An 18,929-nucleotide genomic window follows, 5' to 3' on the forward strand; every position below is an offset into this window, starting at 1 on the left:
TCTAATATATTATATAAAATGCTTAGAAATCATCACATCCTTTTCAGGTACCCTTCCCTCACACCCCCACAACTTCTCATGCTTATTAAGTACGGATGGCTGTCCAGTCACTAAATGGGTCTCCAAATCCTGTTCTATGTTTTAAAATTTGAAGCTGGGGAAAAAAAAAAAATTACACTGCTCTCTGAAGTAGGAATTTTAAATCAATATGTGCTTGAGACTTCAACTAAAACCTTTCTTGAAATACCAAGCACTGCATTAGATTTGCATGATTAACCCCGGCTCCGGCTGCAGGGGCAGCCCCTCCTGATTTGCATTTCATATCTGGAGCTGTCCCTTCTGTGTATGTCAGAACATTATGTCGAACAGAGGAACCTGAGGAAACTCGGAAATAATTACATCTTTCCCTGAACTTCATAACCTGAGAAATGCAGCACGCACTCTGGAATTTCAACAATCTTTCATCCTCAGAAGCCGCTGTGATTCTGGCCTGCAATTAATACAAAGGCGAAAACCCAATTTACCAAATAGCAAGGCTGCCCTGCGGAACTATGCTGGCACTCTTTAAAAGACAAGGTGCATGGGGCTTCCCAGGTGGCTCAGTGGTAAAGAATCCCCTGCCATCACAAGAAAAAGACAAAGCGCAAAAAATATAGGATATGGGAAACTATTTAGGTAAGTGGGTACCCAGTCCATGTCCATCTTTAGCTGTTGAGGATACCGCGTTTGTACCATGAATTTCTCTAAGTGATCCTTCCATTTCACTGTAACAGCTGTGTTTATACTCGGTTTCAAAATACTTAAGTACCTGATTCATCCTTTAGTTTCTGTAGTTTTCAGCCAGGACAAAATGATATAAAAAAATTAATTTCTGGCACAAGTTTTAATTTAGCTTTGTTCAGGGAGGCATTAGCGAGTGAATCACTCCGCAGCAAGATTATCCAGCATATGGAGAAGATGTGTTCTTGAAATATAATGAATTATTTAATTTTCTTAAGTCATTCTCAGGGTGTCTATTATGTACATATGCAAAAACTTATATGAGGCAAACTAAAAATCCCTAAAGTTTGACTTATTGAGCACTCCCTGTGTTCCAGGAACTACTGTTAATATTCTCTACAGAGTAACCCATCCCATGCTCACACTGAATGCCTTCATTATCCTTTTAATGAAACTGAGGCAGAGAAGGGCCTGAGGTCACGTGACCAACGTGACCTGCCTCCCTGCAGGTGGCGCTAGTGGTAAAGAAGCTGCCAATGCAGGAGGCGTGAGAGATGCGGGTTCGATCCCAGGTCTGGAAGATCCCCTGGAGGAGGGCATGGTAACCTACTCCAGTATTCTTGTCTGGAGCATCCCATGGACAGAGGAGCCTGGCGGGCTACAGTCCACGGGGTCGCAAAGAGCCGGACATGCCTGATGGGGCTCAGCACGCAGCATGCACAGGAGTCTGAAAACGTCGGGCTGGCGGAAAGCCCGTCCTCCACGCCTGCACTGGGATCCTGCCTCTGGGGGACGGGCTGTGTCCTGTGAGGGGGGGACATTAAAAGCCACTACAAAGGGGAACTCGGGGCAGAATAAAGCAACCCACCAGATCGCCCACCCCCCACCCAGATTTTAAAGACGGTCAATGCTTCCAGGGGTTTACAGCCACACGCTTCACAATGTGCCAGAAGGGACCTTTCTGACATCACAGAACAGCAGGAGACTCCACCACACTCAACAACATGATGAACTGAGTCCAGAGACAAAAGAAGATAACAGGGGAGAATAAAGCCGGGGCTCGCCTGGTGGCTCAGTGGTAAAGAATCCATCTGTCAAGGCAGGAGACGCAGGTTCAATCCCTGGGTCGGGAAGATCCCCTGGAGAAGCGAATGGCTGCCCACTCGAGTATTCTCGCCTGGAGAATCCCATGGACAGAGGAGCCTGGCGGGCTACAGGCCACGGGGTCGCAAAGAGTCAGACACGACTGAAGTGACCAAGCAGGAGCGCGAAGCAGAGTCCCCCACTGCACGCACCTCCCACAGCCCCTCTCTCAGCCCCTCCTTGCTCATCTGTTCCTCTCTGGGTCAGCAGAGGGTCTCTACACTATTGCTGATGGTAGTGTGAAATATTAGAAAGAGCTTCTGACCATAGAAATACATAAGTAACACCCAGGCTGCATCTTTAATCAAAGGTATGGGCTCCCATTCACGGGACCAGCCCTTGCGATTCATTTAACTAATTCCTATCAACTGATGGCTGCCTTCACAGTGTGGTGATCCGATGTTCCCAGGGTGTTCAGCTAAGGGAGGACGGCTTCCTCTCCATAAAGGAAACACATGAAATCCTGACTGACCTTCAGCCTGAGCTCTGACACCATATTTGACATTATTCGATATCATTAGTTGTTCTCCATTACTGACAGCGAAAGAGCCGAAAGGTAAAAAACGGTTCATATTGCTTGTTTTCCCAGTCATTCAAGGATCAGCATTCTTCTCTTCCACCTCTAACTGCCACCACCATCACCAACCCATCCCACACACACACACAAACACGCACACGCGCGCACACACATCTATTGCCGGAGCCCTGAAATCTACCACCCTCCCCATCACTGACATTTTCCTCCTAGCTGGGACCATCGCTAGGCTCGTAACCACTGCCAAAATTCACAAGCATAAAAACGCGTGAGTCTAACCTGGTGTCCTTGTGGGGTTAGCAGAAGCATCTGCGGTTGAGAGTAAAGGATCAACTAGGAAATGTTAAGACGGAGATGAAAGTATCAATGATTCACACACTAAATCTGTGAGGCTTCGCCCACTATACTAACCTTAACAGGTGAAGTGAAACCGATACTGTTAGGAAAAACTACTACCCTCTGTGCTGAAGAAGCATGCTCAGCAAAGAAAAATGCTGAGAAACTACGGAAAGGCAATCTGAGTTAAGATGTGTGTCACTGCAGTCCCCCCACCCCCTCCACACACACACAAACACGGCTGCACAGTCTCTGTAAATGATCATTACAGCCTAGAGGAGGACTCTCCACAGTGAAAACCTCTGGCCAGGAAGAAATGTCTGTGGTCCCAAAATGGTAAGTGAACAAATTAGCAATAAATGAAAAACACAATAAAAAACAAAGATTTTTACTCTACTCGGAGCAGAGTAGAACTCATGATGTTTTGCCTATTTCATTTGCCAATATCCCCATAAACATCTTTGGATTCATCTAAACAATAACAAAATCTTGATTCATCACCAGAAAACACTCATTTTTACTGTCTGTGTCCCTAAATCTTTTTCAAAATATTTGTTGTGGCTCCAAAAGTAAATATTTACATTTTTCTTTTTTTTTGGCAAACGAGCACACACAGTGAGGAGCACACATCTCTTGGCTGAGTCCAGCTCATGATAAGGCGAACAAATAAGCAGGGAGGTGATCCAAGTATCATGCAAATCCAATGTCCCTGGGTCACCTCTGTGTTTGGTAACAATGTAAGAAACACGAAACTGTCGGATTCCATCAAAATCTACCCAGGCCAGGATGCAAAGCACACCTCACATGTGCCTGAAGTATAATCTGTTTAATAATCTTGCCTGGAGAATCCCAGGGAGGGCGGAGCCTGGTGGGCTGCCGTCGGTGGGGTCACAGAGTCGGACACGACTGAAGCGACTCAGCAGCAGCAGCAGCAGTGAGGAAAAGATGGGACGAATGGAGAGAGGAACACTGACATAGATACACTGCCATGCATAAAACAGAGAGCTAGTGGGAGGCTGCTGTCTAGCAGGGGAAGCTCAGCTCAGAGCTCTGTGATGACCTGGAGGGGTGGGAGGGGGGCTCACGAGGGAGGGATATATGTGTACATAGAGCTGACTCACACTGGACAGCAGAAACCATTGTAAAGCAATTATTCTCCAGTTAAAAAACAATAATAATAATCCACTATGACTCTATCATCCCCCACTCAATGGAATTACGCACTCATCACCTCTAATGCATCAACCCTTTCCTCAGTCTTTCTGAACAATAATTCCAACTTGGAATCTTAAAATCTTCCCCCTTGGGCTATAACAAAACTCCCCAGCTACTATTCACTTTGAATAGCTCACCATCATCTATGCTGTTACACTGCACGTCAGCAATGATCTTCCTAAAACTATACTGACGTATAGCATTGAGTGAGTCACACCCTTGATCAAATATATCTAATTGCTTCCCATGGTCTCTGGGTTTAGCCCCAGATCTTAAGCACAGGGCTCCACGTGGCCACAGGCCAGCCCCCCGGGTCTCCTTCCCATACCCTAGAGGGCTCTCTACGCCCCAGGCACCCAGGACCAGTGACCGCAGCTGGATCAGAGCCAGCATCTCCATCTCTTTACAGACCCGGCCTCCATCATCTCATCCAGCATCTAACACCCAGCTCGACACAACGTAAGCTCCCTTTTACTGAAACCTTAACAATCCTATTCAACCCCACCCCCAAGACATGTTGTTTGCATTTCTCTGACAAAATGCCTTTAATTCTGCTTTCTACTGAAAATCTGATTTAATTGTTTTCCTACCCTAAGAGCTGGGTCCTCTTTATCACCATATTCCACATACTTAACAGACTATTGTAGTAAATTTTGTAAATTTATAATTCACTTTGGGAAACAGTAGTGCTTGTTTTATTTCAATTTCTATCCTTTTAAGTTTTAATAGCATTAAGTAGGAAGAAAAGAAACTAAACAAAAAACATCCTGTATCTCTGGTTTGTTCTCCCTAATCCTCTGAAACCAGGGAGAGGGAATTCAGACACCTTGTTTTCTGTGCCCAGGGTAATACTTGCACATTGATACCTTTGTGTCCCCAAGAGACAGAGGCCTGCAGGGACAGGCATGCTTTCTTATTCTTGCTTCCCTAAGTCTTATACAGTACTCCACACAGACACAGACACAGGGGCTTAAAGAGGGTTTATAGACCACTGGATGTTCTCAGATGGCAGAATACCATGTTCTTGATTAAAGAATCTGCTTGCAATGTGGGAGACCCAGGTTTGATCACTGGGTCAGAAAGATCCCCTGAAGAAGGGAATGGCAACCCACTCCAGTATTCTTGCCTAGAGAATTCCAGGGACAGAAGAGCCTGGTGGGCTCCATGGGGTTGCAAAGAGTCGAACACCACTGAGCAACTAACACTACGTTTTCAATTTAAGATTATAAAGAACAACAACAACAACAGATCAATGCACTGCATTCTGACATTTTTCTTGCATTTATTTAATCAACTAGGACCTGATACAAATTACCTGATCTATCACTGTGATCCATCTAAAAATGGAAAATATTCCTCAATCTACTGAGGTAAAAAAATCAATTCAATTTACTGACCCACTTTTCTTCCTTCTATGAACATGTTCCACTCTGCTTGTTTTCTGACCTGACTGTTGATCTTGTCTTTACTCTCCTGGTTCCCCTCCTCTATAAAATACCTGCACTTGAACTTCATTGAACAATTGTGACAACTACTTGAGACGATGCAGAAGGGTATGATTAATAAATTACTATAATGTCAGGACTGCACTTATTAATGTTTTGCTTTTGAAAACATTACTTTATCACAAAAAAAGACCACTATAGTCATAAGATGAAACAGAATGTTTATCATGAAAGATAACGCTTATCACGAAAGTTTTGACACTAAAAATATAAAGCTAAAAAAGAAAGCCTCCGTGATCCTCACTGACTAAATATGATGATGGAAATAATTAATGTTATATTTAATTTTTCTGTAATGAATATTTGAATAGAAAAAATGAAAAATGCATATTATAGAAATAAAAGTTTATGCTGCTACATTTGTGTACAAAAAATGGAGTAATGATGGCTGAACACAAAATATGCATATGTTCCTTTGAACAGCATATTAATCCATCAGAGAATGGTTTATATATTGAACATTAGGCAAAAGATTTCTAAGGTAAGTTTTCTACTGCTGATTTACTTATTATAGATTTTTTTTTAAAGTTTAAAACTGTGTTACAGATTGTTAGAACTCATGCAGTTTACTTTTGTAAACTTTCACAAGGTTAAAATAATAAGTATGGAGGGCAGATTTAAACAATAATTAGCAAGGGAAAAACTGCTTGAATATACACATTACATGCAAGTTTTCTTTTCTCATTATGCTTTTAAATAGATATTTTCCACATACCACTGGATACCATGTAATTATCAAGCTGCTGAAGAAATATCACAGATGAAAACAAGTTTAAGAGTCATTTTTTTTCTGGTTGAAATATTCCTAATTTATAATTATCATTGTGCTCCAGGGTAATGGAACACAATTTTCTTGTGAAGCATCTTTGAGGAAGATGCATGCTTTAAGAAGTATAGGTATTAATTACCACGTGCGTGCATGCTAACTCGCCTCATTTGTGTCCGACTCTTTGCAACGCTATGGACTATAGTCCGCCAGACTCCTCTGTCCCTGGGATTCTTCAGGCAAGAATACTGAAGTGGGTTGTCATTTCCTTCTCCAGGGAATCTTCCCAACCCAGGGATCGAACCCATGGCTCTTATGTCTACTACATTGGCTGGTTGGGTTCTTCACCACTAGTGCCACCTGGGAAGCCCTTCATTACTACACATAAAGGGCTTCCGTGATCTCTTAGTTGATTAAAGAATCCACCTGCAATGCAGGAGACCCAGGTTCAATTCCTGGGTGGGGAGGATCTGCTGGAGAAGGGATAGGCTACCCACTCCAGTATTCTTGGGCTTCCCTTGTGGCTCAGTTGGCAAAGAATCTGCCTGCAGTATGGGACACCTGGGTTCAATCCCTGGGTTGGGAAGATCCCCTGGAGAAGGGAAAGGCTCCCCACTCCAGTATTCTGGCCTGGAGAATTCCATGGACTGTAGTCCGTGGGGTCACAGAGAGTTGGACACAACTGAGTGACCTTCACACACACACTCACAAAGTAATAAAGGAAAAGAATATGATACAGAAGTACTTAACAAAAGATTAAAATTCCCTAGAACAGCTCTTAAAACAAACAAACAAACAAAAAAACAGTGTATTTTAAAAAGGAAGGACTACTATGATTATTTTTATCCTCAGGAAAAGTTCACCCTAATGCAGTGGCAACAGACATCCATTCTGGGTCTCAGTCCATACTAAGCAGCAGAGTGGTATCAACAGCTAGGTCCATGCAAAGGAACCAGAGGTATGTCTATTGAATCTCTACTCCGCTCCGTATCTTGCTGCCTTCAGTTCAGTTCAGTCGCTTATTCTTGTCCGACTCTTTGCAACCCCATGAACCACAGCACGCCAGGCCTCCCTGTTCATCACCAACTCCCGGAGTTTACTCAAACTCACGTCCATCGAATTGGTGATGCCATCCAGCCATCTCATCCTCTGTTGCCCCCGTCTCCTCCTGCCCCCAATCCCTCCCAGCATCAGGGTCTTTTCCAATGAGTCAGCTCTTCGCATCAGGTGGCCAAAGTATTGGAGCTTCAGCTTCAGCATCAGTCCCTCCAATGAACACCCAGGACTGATCTCCTTTAGGAGGGACTGGTTGGGTCTCCTTGCAGTCCAAGGGACTCTCAAGAGTCTTCTGCAACACCACAGTTCAAAGGCATCAATTCTTCGGTGCTCAGCTTTCTTTACAGTCCAACTTTCACATCCATACATGACTACTGGAAAAACCATAGCCTTGATTAGACGAACCTTTGTTGGCAAAGTAATGTCTCTGCTTTTTAATATGCTGTCTTGCTGCCTTGGTCGCACCTAAATCCCAGTTTATTGCTAGTTATAGATCAGTCAAGGCTATGGTCTTTCCAGTAGTCATGTACATTTATAAGAGCTACACAATAAAGAAGGTAGAGAGCTGAAGAATTGATGCTTTCGAAATGTGGTGCTGGAGAAGCCTCTTGAGAGTCCCTCGGACAGCAAGGAGATCAAACCAGTCAATCCTAAAGGAAATCAACCCTGAATATTCATTGAAAGGCCTGACGCTAAAGTTGAAGTTTCCATACTTTGGCCACCTGATGTGAAGAGCTGATTCATTGGAAAAGACCCCAATGCTGGGAAAGATTGAAGGCAAGAGGACAAGGGGCAACAGAGGATGGGATGGTTGGATGGCATCAAAGACTCATTGGACATAAGCTTGGGCAAACTCCAGGAGATGATGAGGGACAAAGAAGCCTGGAGTCTGCAGTCCATGGGGTCTGTAAGAGTCGGACACGATTTGCTGACCAAACAACAGCAACAACCAGTCAGCATCCTCAGTGTCCACTTAGCCTTAAATCCTGAAGTGAGGATAAAATGAAGTAATGTGTTTGTAAGTATTGCATAAAAGGTCACTTTCTATCCATACGTGTACGTCCACATAGAACTGTACCATGGAAGTACCTGCCTTCCTTGGTGGGGGAAATCTCGATTTCGTTTCAAAAAGTTCTACACTCATGCCTATGGCGTGGTTACTCGGAGCTTCATGTGAAGAGTCTTAGCTTTTTCACCAGGGACTGACTGATAACAACTCAGAAAAGCATTTTCATTCCACGTGCTACATGCCACTCCCTAGAGAAAGCTCCACGGCACACATCTCATCATCTCTCGGTTGCTGTCTCCAGGACACACAGCCACAACTTTCAACCAACTGCAAGAAAATCTGCCTGGAGTCAGCTTCTTACTGATCAAAACTCCTCGTCACTCCAATTTCATTGTGAGAGCGCAGTGTTCTCCACTTCTTGGCTGCCGCCTAAATGCCAAGTCATAAAACAGAAGCAGTTAGAGAGCAAACCCTTGGAAGGTTTCAGCTCTCTTCTCAGGAGGATGACTTTAAATTTTGCTTCTTGAAATGGAGGTTGAGCAGAATTTTTCCACAGAAACACTGCATGTCTACTCAAAAAAATTAACAATTTCATCTGCCATATGCTTACGATAAAAATATCAGAAATACCACAGAGTCAGACTCAACTCAGCCCCTGAACAACAATAAGCAAACAAACTGGGAGTGGAAAGAAAATACTTATGATTTCAAACCTCAGAGGCTCTTCTCACACCTGAGATGCCCCTCTAGGGGATCCACAGTGGGTCACCCATCCCATCCCACTTCACCCCAAAGGCTGGGCTGCAGCGCCCACTTCAACTACTGGAAGTGCTGGAGTCAGTCTCTCTTGAGTCCTTACCACTTGCTGTAGGAAAACACCCTCTATTGGAGGGAGACGCCTCCTTAAACATCACAGAGCTTCCTGGGGCAAGCAGAATACACAAGACCAGGAACTAGAATTACAGTGGGAATGCCCGTGTTATCCTCATTCCTACTGATGCTTCTGTTTCAAGAGCGAGGTGATTCCACCAGGTTCAGAGTGCTCTCTGCCTTGTCCCTGGACTCCCAGCACCAAGGGACCAATGCACAAAGAGAAGCATTGCATCCTGGTAGGTGTAATCCATCCTGACCAGCAGCAGGAGGCACGCTTCTGTTGCACGAAGGAGACAGTAGGAATAGGCTCAGCATCTGGGCCCTTGGGTGACTCTGATACTCTCTTGCCCCATTTTGATGCTAAAAGGACAAGGGCAGGAACCTCAGCCTGAGGCAGGCTGGGTGATGAGAGGAAAATGGTGCGTACTGCTTGGAACCTGGAGACCACCTACAGCATCAGGGGCTGCAGTTCATCTTACTGACCTTCCTGTAAATCCCACCAAGAAAAGAGGTCAAATATGAGCTATAGGAGTTGCCCCCTGAACGGACTACCTCAAGCCGGGGGCGGGGCTAGTCATCAGGGGGTGTCATGGCAGTGACCGCCCAGGTTCACTTCCTACCTGACCCCAGGAAACGCTGGGAGTGCCAGGAGCTGATGCTTCTCAGCTAAGTTCTTCCTAAAAACTGTCCCTCACCTGCGGGATATTTACCAGTCTGGCAAATTGCAAAAGATGGCAAAGAGAGCCACTTTGCCGAAGGTAATACTTCTTTCTCGGAGGCATCCCCCAGGCAATGACTGGCTGATTTCAAGCTCCTCCTGCTCCCCTGATCCAGGTCGACTTTGAAGAGCCTTGCCAGTTGCACACATCCCCGGAGACCATCCCCCTTCAAGGCTGCAACTTCACCACAGTTCACCCCCTCCCGCTGCCCAGCCCTCCCTCCCTCCCTTCATCACCAATTTTGATTCTGAGAACCACTCCAATACATCCCCGAAAGGCACATCCCTGACTCAGCGTCTGTCCCCCAGATGCAGGTAACTCACTCACTGACTAATGCGTGGCACAGCCTGGCTGTCCGAGGACATCTGTGCTCACACACCCCAGGCCTCCTCCGGCAGGGGCACAGGCGGTGGGAAGCACATTTGCACAATTTGGTGAGAGAGGCGAGATCAGAGGGCTGGAGATCAGCAGGGGAAGCCACTAGGAAGAAGCTGCAGGAGGCAAAGCTCTTCAAAGACATTTCCCCAGGCGGAATGCCGCTTGTTTCCTTCCGTCCACACCTGATACAGTCTTATTTTTCCCATGCTCCCAAAGCCTTTAATTTCTAGACACTTCACACAGTGAATGAACCAGTCACAAGGGTAAGGAGGATTCTCTGTGGGGTTTATTTGGAAAACAGGAAGAAGCAGAAGGGCCTTAACTCCCTGAGCCCGGGAGCCAAAGTTTGATGTGTTTCTTCTTACACAACCCCCTCAAGTTTTGCACGCCCAGGGCAAGTGTCTTCCGTTCACCCATGTGGTGAGATGCCCAGACCCACCGCAGAATCGGAGAAGGGAACGGCAACCCACTCCAGTATCCTTGCCAGGATAATCCCATGGACAGAGGAGCCTGGCAGGCTACAGTCCCTGGAGAGGCAAAGAGCCGGATACAACCGAGCATGCCTGCACACACACGTGCACACACACACACACACATACCCCACAGGATAGTTCCATCAGAGTATGTGCCCATGGACTTTATCATTATCATTGCTTTTAAAAGATCTCCAGACCACGCTATTATACACCTAATCCAAGATTCACACACCAAGAGGGAAGAAAGGAATACAGAAGTGGAGGAAAATATTCTTCCATTTGACTAATGACATCATCTTGAAAGGCAAACAGGTTCATTAATTAGATAAAAAAGCAAAAATTAGCATGTCTGCAGAGCTGAGGCAATAATTTGCCTTCAAAGAATTCCTAGAATAATTTCAACAAACACAAAATCTTCCTAAATCAAAAACAAACCCATTTTCCAAGTCAGGTCCCTCCATGGGGTATGTAATTGTCTCATGGGAAACAAAGCAGGTATAAGAAATAAGAAGGCTATATTTTGACTCAGGTGACCTAAGGAGAAGACACATTTTTTCCTCCTCTAAATAACATTATGATTTAAAAATAAATGAGGGAAGTCAAGTCTCTTGTGAACCTTCTCAGCACCCAAGGCAACCAAGGGATGCCTTACCCTTCTGCCGCTGAGAGTCTGGATTTGTGTTTAATGCCCTAAAGGTGAAAAGTGTCTGTAAAGAAATGTAATAAAGTTAATAAAGCTATAGGAACGTAGGGGAGAAAAACTTGGCAGCCCGAAGTGTCTCTCTGTCATGAGGATTATTTTGAGCTGAAAACTAGACTCAAAAGACTCAGGAAGAAGCTTTGACCTGTCCTCTAACTGCCTAAAACAATTCAGATAGGGGGTCTGCTCCCCAAATAGAGCTATAACCAAACATGCCTGCAAAGAATGAGGTGGGTGTGCAGTGGGGGGAACTAGATAGGACCTGAAGTCCAGAGACCACTCTATACACCAGCCCTTCTGCCTGGCCCAGCAAACATCTGCTCATCGAACATGCGTTGTTTATGGAAAAGTTCTCCCCTTTGAAGTCCCAAACCACTACCTTCAACATCCTCTTTTGCCTTTAACTGAAGATGGTAGTTACGGTGAGGGTTTTAGCCCTTGTGGCAAGTTCTTCTGGGTCTCTCCCCTCTATTTTAAATTTGTCTGATTTTCTGTCAATCTGTCTCAAACGAATTTAATGCTTAGACCAGCCAGCAGAACCTAGAAGGGGAGAGGAAAACTTCTTCCTTCTGACCTCAGCTTGCAATTTGGTTAAAAGAACTCAACAGAACTAATTAGTTTTTTTAATTTAAAAAATCTATGTCCTGAGCTTACAGAAAGTAACATTAAAGGGTACAACAAAACAGTTTGCTAACCTAAACACAACTGTCAGAAAGGAGTGTATATGTTAAAGGAAGTGTTGTTAATAATACTTAGAATCTGTCTGATATCTTATGCACAAATTCAATTAGTATCACTTACAAATATACACACTAAGAAAACCCATTTGCTCTCTGTGAGGTTTAAAATGTTATACATTTTCCCTGGGTTTCATCACATCACATTACAGATACATGGATTAGATGTATTATTCTATTTCAATTTGAATCACCCCAAACTCCTTGCAGCAGTGCTGTGATGATAATGATATTCTGGTAGAAGCCTGCTACTGAGGGATATTAATGCAAGGAAACATTTCTGGAGGACATCATTAGGGGTGGGTATATCCCCCCTAGTTTTCTATGTTGCTTCTATTAAGTAAAACTTCCTTTGTTACTGATCCAAAAAATTAATTTTAAAAGTGCTGGCTGAATCTTTTTCTTTTTTTTTGTACATTATCTGTGATTTAAATAAAAAAGAAGTCCACACCAGAATAAACATGTATGGTCACATGTCAAATATAAAACAATTATTAGTAATCACTGAGACCAGTGGGTTCTGGATTGCAATACTATGTGGGAAGGGACCATTTTAACCAAGGTGAAGAAATGACAGAAAATGTTCCTGCTGACGATCAGATCCAGACTAACTCAAAGCCCCATCACTCCTATTAAAGACTGTATCCTCTATTCCTTTCTGTGTATTCTTACACTTACTTTGGACTGCAAGGAGATCCAACCAGTCCTTCCTAAAGGAGATCAGTCCTGGTTATTCATTGGAAGGACTGATGTTAAAGCTGAAACTCCAATACTTTGGCCACCTGATGCGAAGAGCTGACTCATTGGAAAAGACCCTGATGCTGGGAAAGATTGAGAGCAGGAGGAGAAGGGAACGACAGAGGATGAGATGGTTGGATGGCATCACTGACTCGATGGACATGGGTTTGAGTAAACTCCAGGAGTTGGTGATGGACAGGGAGGCCTGGCGTGCTGCGGTTCATGGGGTCGCAGAGTCGGACACGACTGAGTGAATTGAACTGAACACTTACTTTATCGCTTTATATGTGCAATCCTGACTTCTATCCGCTCTGCTTCACATATTGTTTTATAGCTCTCTTTTCAAATGCTAATAGTGAGAGCTAATATTTATTGAGTGTAATTATGTGCCAGACACATGGCCAAAGGGCCTTTAATTCTCCTAACAAACTTCTGCAGTGGCATTATTGGCCTAATTTTACACACAAGGAAAGTGTTATTTAACAGGATTAAGTGCTGTGTCTAAACTTACCTAAAAGGGTCAAACTTCAGTCTTAGATCTTGCCAGCAGCAAAGTCTGTATTTTACCGGATCTCATCTATACCACGCTGCCCCCTCCTCACCTCCCATCCTAAGAACTGAATGACCTTAAAGATCTTAGATTCTCGTATTCCCTGATACAAAAAAAACCAACAATTAGTAATGCAAATGTCAGTTTATAGCTACTGAATTTCTGAGCTTTTCTTTTTTTTTTCCCCTGATGCCTCCTGATACTTTCATCCCCTCCCCCAAACAGTTGTCAATTCCCAATTTTTTTTGAGAGAGCTTTCAATATTTAACTAATTCTGCTTCTTGTAGTCTATCTTAAGAAAACCATCATTCATGCAAAGATCTATATACAAGCATTCCACTGAATCATTCCCTTTAATATGGCAAAGACTGAAAATAATTTAAACATTCAATCATGTATCTTTTATGCATCCATTCAATAATGCTTTTGAAGGATTTTTAGAAAAAAGTTCACAGTAGATGAGAAATATCATGGAAAATGCTAAGCATGCAAAAGATTATATATTATGGTTACACAATCACTATATAAATAGAACTATAAAACTAAGAAAGCATTCTAAAATGTTGACAGTAGTTAAGAGCGCATGACAGACCGGAACTATCCACCTCAAGAGCCACGTCTACTATTGTCTCTACCTCGCCCATCACTGCCCTGAATCAGGATTTCATTATTTCTCATACACATTAACAGTGAAGCAAATCATACCATCCCCAAAATGCACAGACTCTCAACTAGTCTCCCCTCTTAAAACATCTCTAACACATATTATTATTAGGTGATTGTCCCCTGCATCTTATTAGAACATTAACAGCTTCATTGCTCTCCAGCTCAAGATCATGGATGGCTTCTTAATACTTTCAAAAGTAAAGACCAGTTTAGCATCAAGGTCCTCCGTGGCATAAGCTCAATGACCGTTAGGTGCCCCATAATCACATATTCTGCCACAAAAGAACAAGAAATCTGTATGGTATCATTTTAAGATGTCCTTATTGTATGAGGCATCCCACTTTCTGAAGGCAAAATGTAGGGGTGGGGGGGGGATGCACCTTATAATTGAGAGAATACGCTGTTTGGTTCTTCTCTATTTCCTATTTGTAATTCTCCCATAATCTCCTACACCAACCCCCTTCTGCCCTGGAACGCGACAGACAAGAACACATTGCCTAAGGCTTTCTACAATCAAATCCATCAGATTTCATACCAAAATTATTCCTACTTTGCATTTATCTAACATGAAAATCAAGGCACGTCAAGTAAAAATGAAAAGAGCACATGATGCATTGAATATTATGTCACTCAAGAAAACACTCTGCCACCAGCTTCAACAAGTGACAGGATATTGTTTAGTACCGCCCAGGCATGCGTTTTCTCCAGAACATCTTTTAAGATGATCTTATTTTTACTTTCTTTACAAAATCAAGTCTCCGTTGCAATCCCGCTGAGTGACAGTCTCCTCTGGTGACAAGTAGTGTGATCACATGTTGTAAGCAGTTTATCATTACCACCATCAGCAAAAACCCTAATTCTTGCAGGGCCAATCTATAGACTGGACTAGGACTGTTAGACAGGCTTTTAATGCAGTGAAAAATATTTTTTTTATAATTACATGGAAATAAGTATATTCACTGAAATTTCTCATGTGTGAGTGCTAAGTCGCTTCAGTGGTGCCAGACTCTTTGCGACCCTATGGACTGTAGCCCGCCAGGCTCCTCTGTCCATGGGACTCTCCAGGCAAGAATACTGGAGTGGGTTGTCATGCCCTCCTCCAGGGGATCTTCCCGACCCAGGGATCGAACCCTCGTCATTAGGTCTCCTGCACTGACAGGTGGGTTCTTCCCCACTAGCGCCGCCTACAATGTGCACACTTATGCAAAAAAAAAAAAGATGTCTCAAAACTTTGTGGGATGGAAACTGAGACACCCACCCCTTCCTTCCTTACAAACACTCAAGTTGTGAAGAATAATTGTTAAATCCTGCAGTACACATGAAAGGGAAAGAAAAACCAGAAGCTGGATGATTCAGGGAGGAAGGAAAAGACCCTTCAAGGACGGTCTCAGATATGGGTTAGCCAAGGACAGCGTTTCAGACGAGGACTGGTTCGCTGCAGTGTTGAAAGCCCTGCCCCCTCCCATGGCTTCACTTAAATGTAATAACTTTTTTGAATATTGCAAAAATTGTTTATAGTTTAAAAAAATGCTTACAGATTTCTTTTTTAAATAGAAATCAGTAAATAGCTGAGTTTTAGTACAGGTCAAACAGAATCAGTCTGCACAGATGAGAGAGCCTCTGGAAATAGGGTATGAAAATAGCGAAGCATGCCCTCTTATCCACAGCTCTGCAGGGCTCAGAACTACAAAATTACAATGCAACATTGCTGCCACAAAGCTGGAAAAATGTATCATTCCAGGATACAATCTTATTCCTATGCTTATCCCCTTAGGAAGAAGATACACACATTCTCCCATCTGCATTGTGTATACTTGCTTTTTAATACAAAGCAAGAAAACTAAAACATAAATGATACACAGACGTAGGGTGGAATACTGCCTACTGTTTTACCTACAAGGTTCTCGAAGGGGTAACACCAGAGCTTTTTCAAGGCTGAGGTATTTGATTCCTTACACTGTACTCTACAGACACTAACTTCCCTTTGAGCCCTAGAGGGCACATCAAATCAGTTCTCCAGAGGATAGAAACCAGAAAACCCTTCCTTTTCCTTTTCTGCCTCTTTTTTTCCACTTCTCTACGATGTCGTCCATATGTTTGGCCACTCTTAAGAACGCACTGGCCGAGCAAACATCCTGGTGCTCCGCGGAAGGCAGCCGGAGCTTCTAAGAGCCATTTTCTCATACCCAGAATGTCAGCTTCAGGAGCACCTAAGAAAACTGGCTAACACACCACCACAAAACAGTTAATGTCATTTTCAAAACTTAATATCCAGTACCGTATAAACAAATCAGTGTACTAAACAGAGAAAAGGTTTTTTAGTCAAATGCCACTGAATTAAAACTCGGCAAAATCAATTTAAAATAAAGGCCAAAGAGAAACAGAGAAGGATGAGGAGAACTGGAGCATTCAGAGAACTATCAGGGGCTTCCCAGGTGGTGTGAGTGGTAAAGAACCCACCTGCCAATGCAGGAGACGCAGAAGACGCGGGGAGATCCCCTGGAGTAGGCAAATGGTACCCCACTCCAGCATTCCTGCCTGGAGAATCCCATGGACAGAGGAGCCTGGCGAGCTACAGTCCACGGGTCTATGAAGAGTCAGACACAGCTGAGCGCTGAGTACACACACAACTATTAGTGCAGAAGGAATCCAAACTAGTGAAGTTGTATCTGCTTTCCCAGTAATTCTGTCACATTGTAAACAAATTATGGATTTGTTTACAGAATCCCAGAGTAAACATTAAATTAGTATTATATATTGGATCACTTAACATGGCCCCTAAGAATTCTAGTGGAATGTCTAGCATGAGTTTAAATGGACAGTGATGAGAGGGGCATATGGTCTGTGACCAGAATGCTTGGAGTCAAGGCAGGGCCCCATTGCTTATTACTTACCTACAGAACTTTCTTTCATCTTTAATTTCCTCCTATGAAGAAGTTAACTAATGATAATGTTTGCCCCAGTCTCAAAGAGCTACTGTGAGACTCAAGTGAGATAATGTATTAAAAGAAAGTGAAGTCGCTCAGTCGTGTCCGACTCTTTGCGGCCCCATGGACTGTAGCCTACCAGGCTCCTCCATTCAAGGGATTTTCCAGGCAAGGGTACTGGAGTGGGTTTTACAAACTACACAACACTAAATAGGGATCAGGTTTTATTACGTTAGTAAACTATTTGATTTCTGGAGAAAGGAATGGCAATCCACTGCAGCATTCTTGCCTGGAGGATTCCATGGACAGAGAAACCTGGCAGGCGAGAGTCTGTGGGGTTGCAAAGAGCTGGACACGACTAAGCGACTAACACATAAACTATTTGATTAAGAATACCATGTAAAATAAAGCAGATATACTGTAATAAAAATTAATTTTTAAAAAATTTTAAAAAGAATACCATGTAGAAAGGATAGCGTCTCAGATGTAATTATTTTACTAATTTATATGTATGCCAAGCACAAACATTAGATGTGTAACACTGAAATATACACACGTAAATATAGATGCATGTACACACACATACACACACATAGAAATACATACAGTCAAACATGTTTTATGTTTCAAAGAGAGAACATAAGCGCAGGGGCTAAAGACAGAAGTGTCACTCCTTGGTCTTAGGTTAAATCCTTCTTAAAGCACTTTACAACTTATAAGGTTTGTTGCTCAAGCAAGAAACTGAAATCTTCATTTTTTCACATTTCCAAAAGCCCTTTTGTAAACCTTTTTTTTTTCTGTTCCACATCTTTAAATAATGCACTACTACATATACCCACAGTTATTCATTACAGTATGTGATGATTCGTAATTATGTGGGAACATTTTGAGCTGATCAATTACCTTTCATAAATAGGTTTTATTAAGAGAGCACTCAGATCATTTAGTGCAATATTTTAAAAAGTATTTCTGATGGTTTGGGTGAGAGGGAAAAAGAAGGAAGAAAAGGGGGAGAAAATAAAAATTGGTATATTGTACTTTTTTTTTTTTTTTTCGCCCTTCACTCCCAAAGGGCCCTGCTAATAACTAAGCTTAAAAAACTCAGTTGCTTCTTCACTGAGTCATCAATCCTACTTGCTTCACCATCATCCAGGTTCAATAAACTGCTTCTCTCACTCACCTTTCCTGCTTAGGGATTTGAGTGATTCATTAAGGAATATCTCCATGTGGATATTCTTCAGGGGACTTCAAATTATTCAATACTTTCAAACTGCAACTTAACCTGATATTTCCTGTCTTGAGCCAGAAGCACTGGATTTCTCGTGCACAATACAGCACTAACTAACTACGTGGAAGGCACTTGGTTGATGCTGTAGATGTTCTTATTGTCCAGTCGCTAAGTCATGTCCAACTCTTTGCAACCTCATGGGCTGAAGCATACCAGGCTTCCCTGTCCTTCACTATCTCCTGGAGTTTGCTCAAATTCATGTCATTTGAGTCAGTGATGCCATCATCCAACCATCTCATCCTCTGTCACCCACTTCTCCTCCTGCCCTCAATCTTTCCCAGAATCAGGGTCTCTTCCAGTGAGTCAGCTCTTCACATCAGGTGGCCAAATATTAGAGCTTCAGCTTCAGCATCAGTCCTTCCAAAGAATATTCAGGGTGAAAAAGGCCACCTCTCTTCCTTTTTCTGTATCATTCCCAACCTTCTCCACTCCACACTTAATTGGAAACATTTCATAATGACTCAACCCACTCCAATGTTCTTGCCTGGAGAATCCCAGGGACGGGGGAGCCTGGTGGGCTGCCGTCTACCGGGTCACATAGAGTTGGACACGACTGACGCGTCTTAGCAGCAGCAGCAGCATAGTGACTTCA

General features: G+C 43.2%; 1 protein-coding gene across 3 annotated transcripts in view; it reads right to left on the bottom strand.

The window, feature by feature from the left end:
- The window catches only part of CDH7 (cadherin 7), a 140,440-nt gene that overhangs the window by 74,888 nt on the left and 46,623 nt on the right, over window positions 1-18,929 (bottom strand). The window lies entirely within an intron of this gene.

Source organism: Cervus elaphus, chromosome 27 (assembly GCF_910594005.1).
Source record: "Cervus elaphus chromosome 27, mCerEla1.1, whole genome shotgun sequence".
Lineage (NCBI taxonomy): Eukaryota > Metazoa > Chordata > Mammalia > Artiodactyla > Cervidae > Cervus > Cervus elaphus.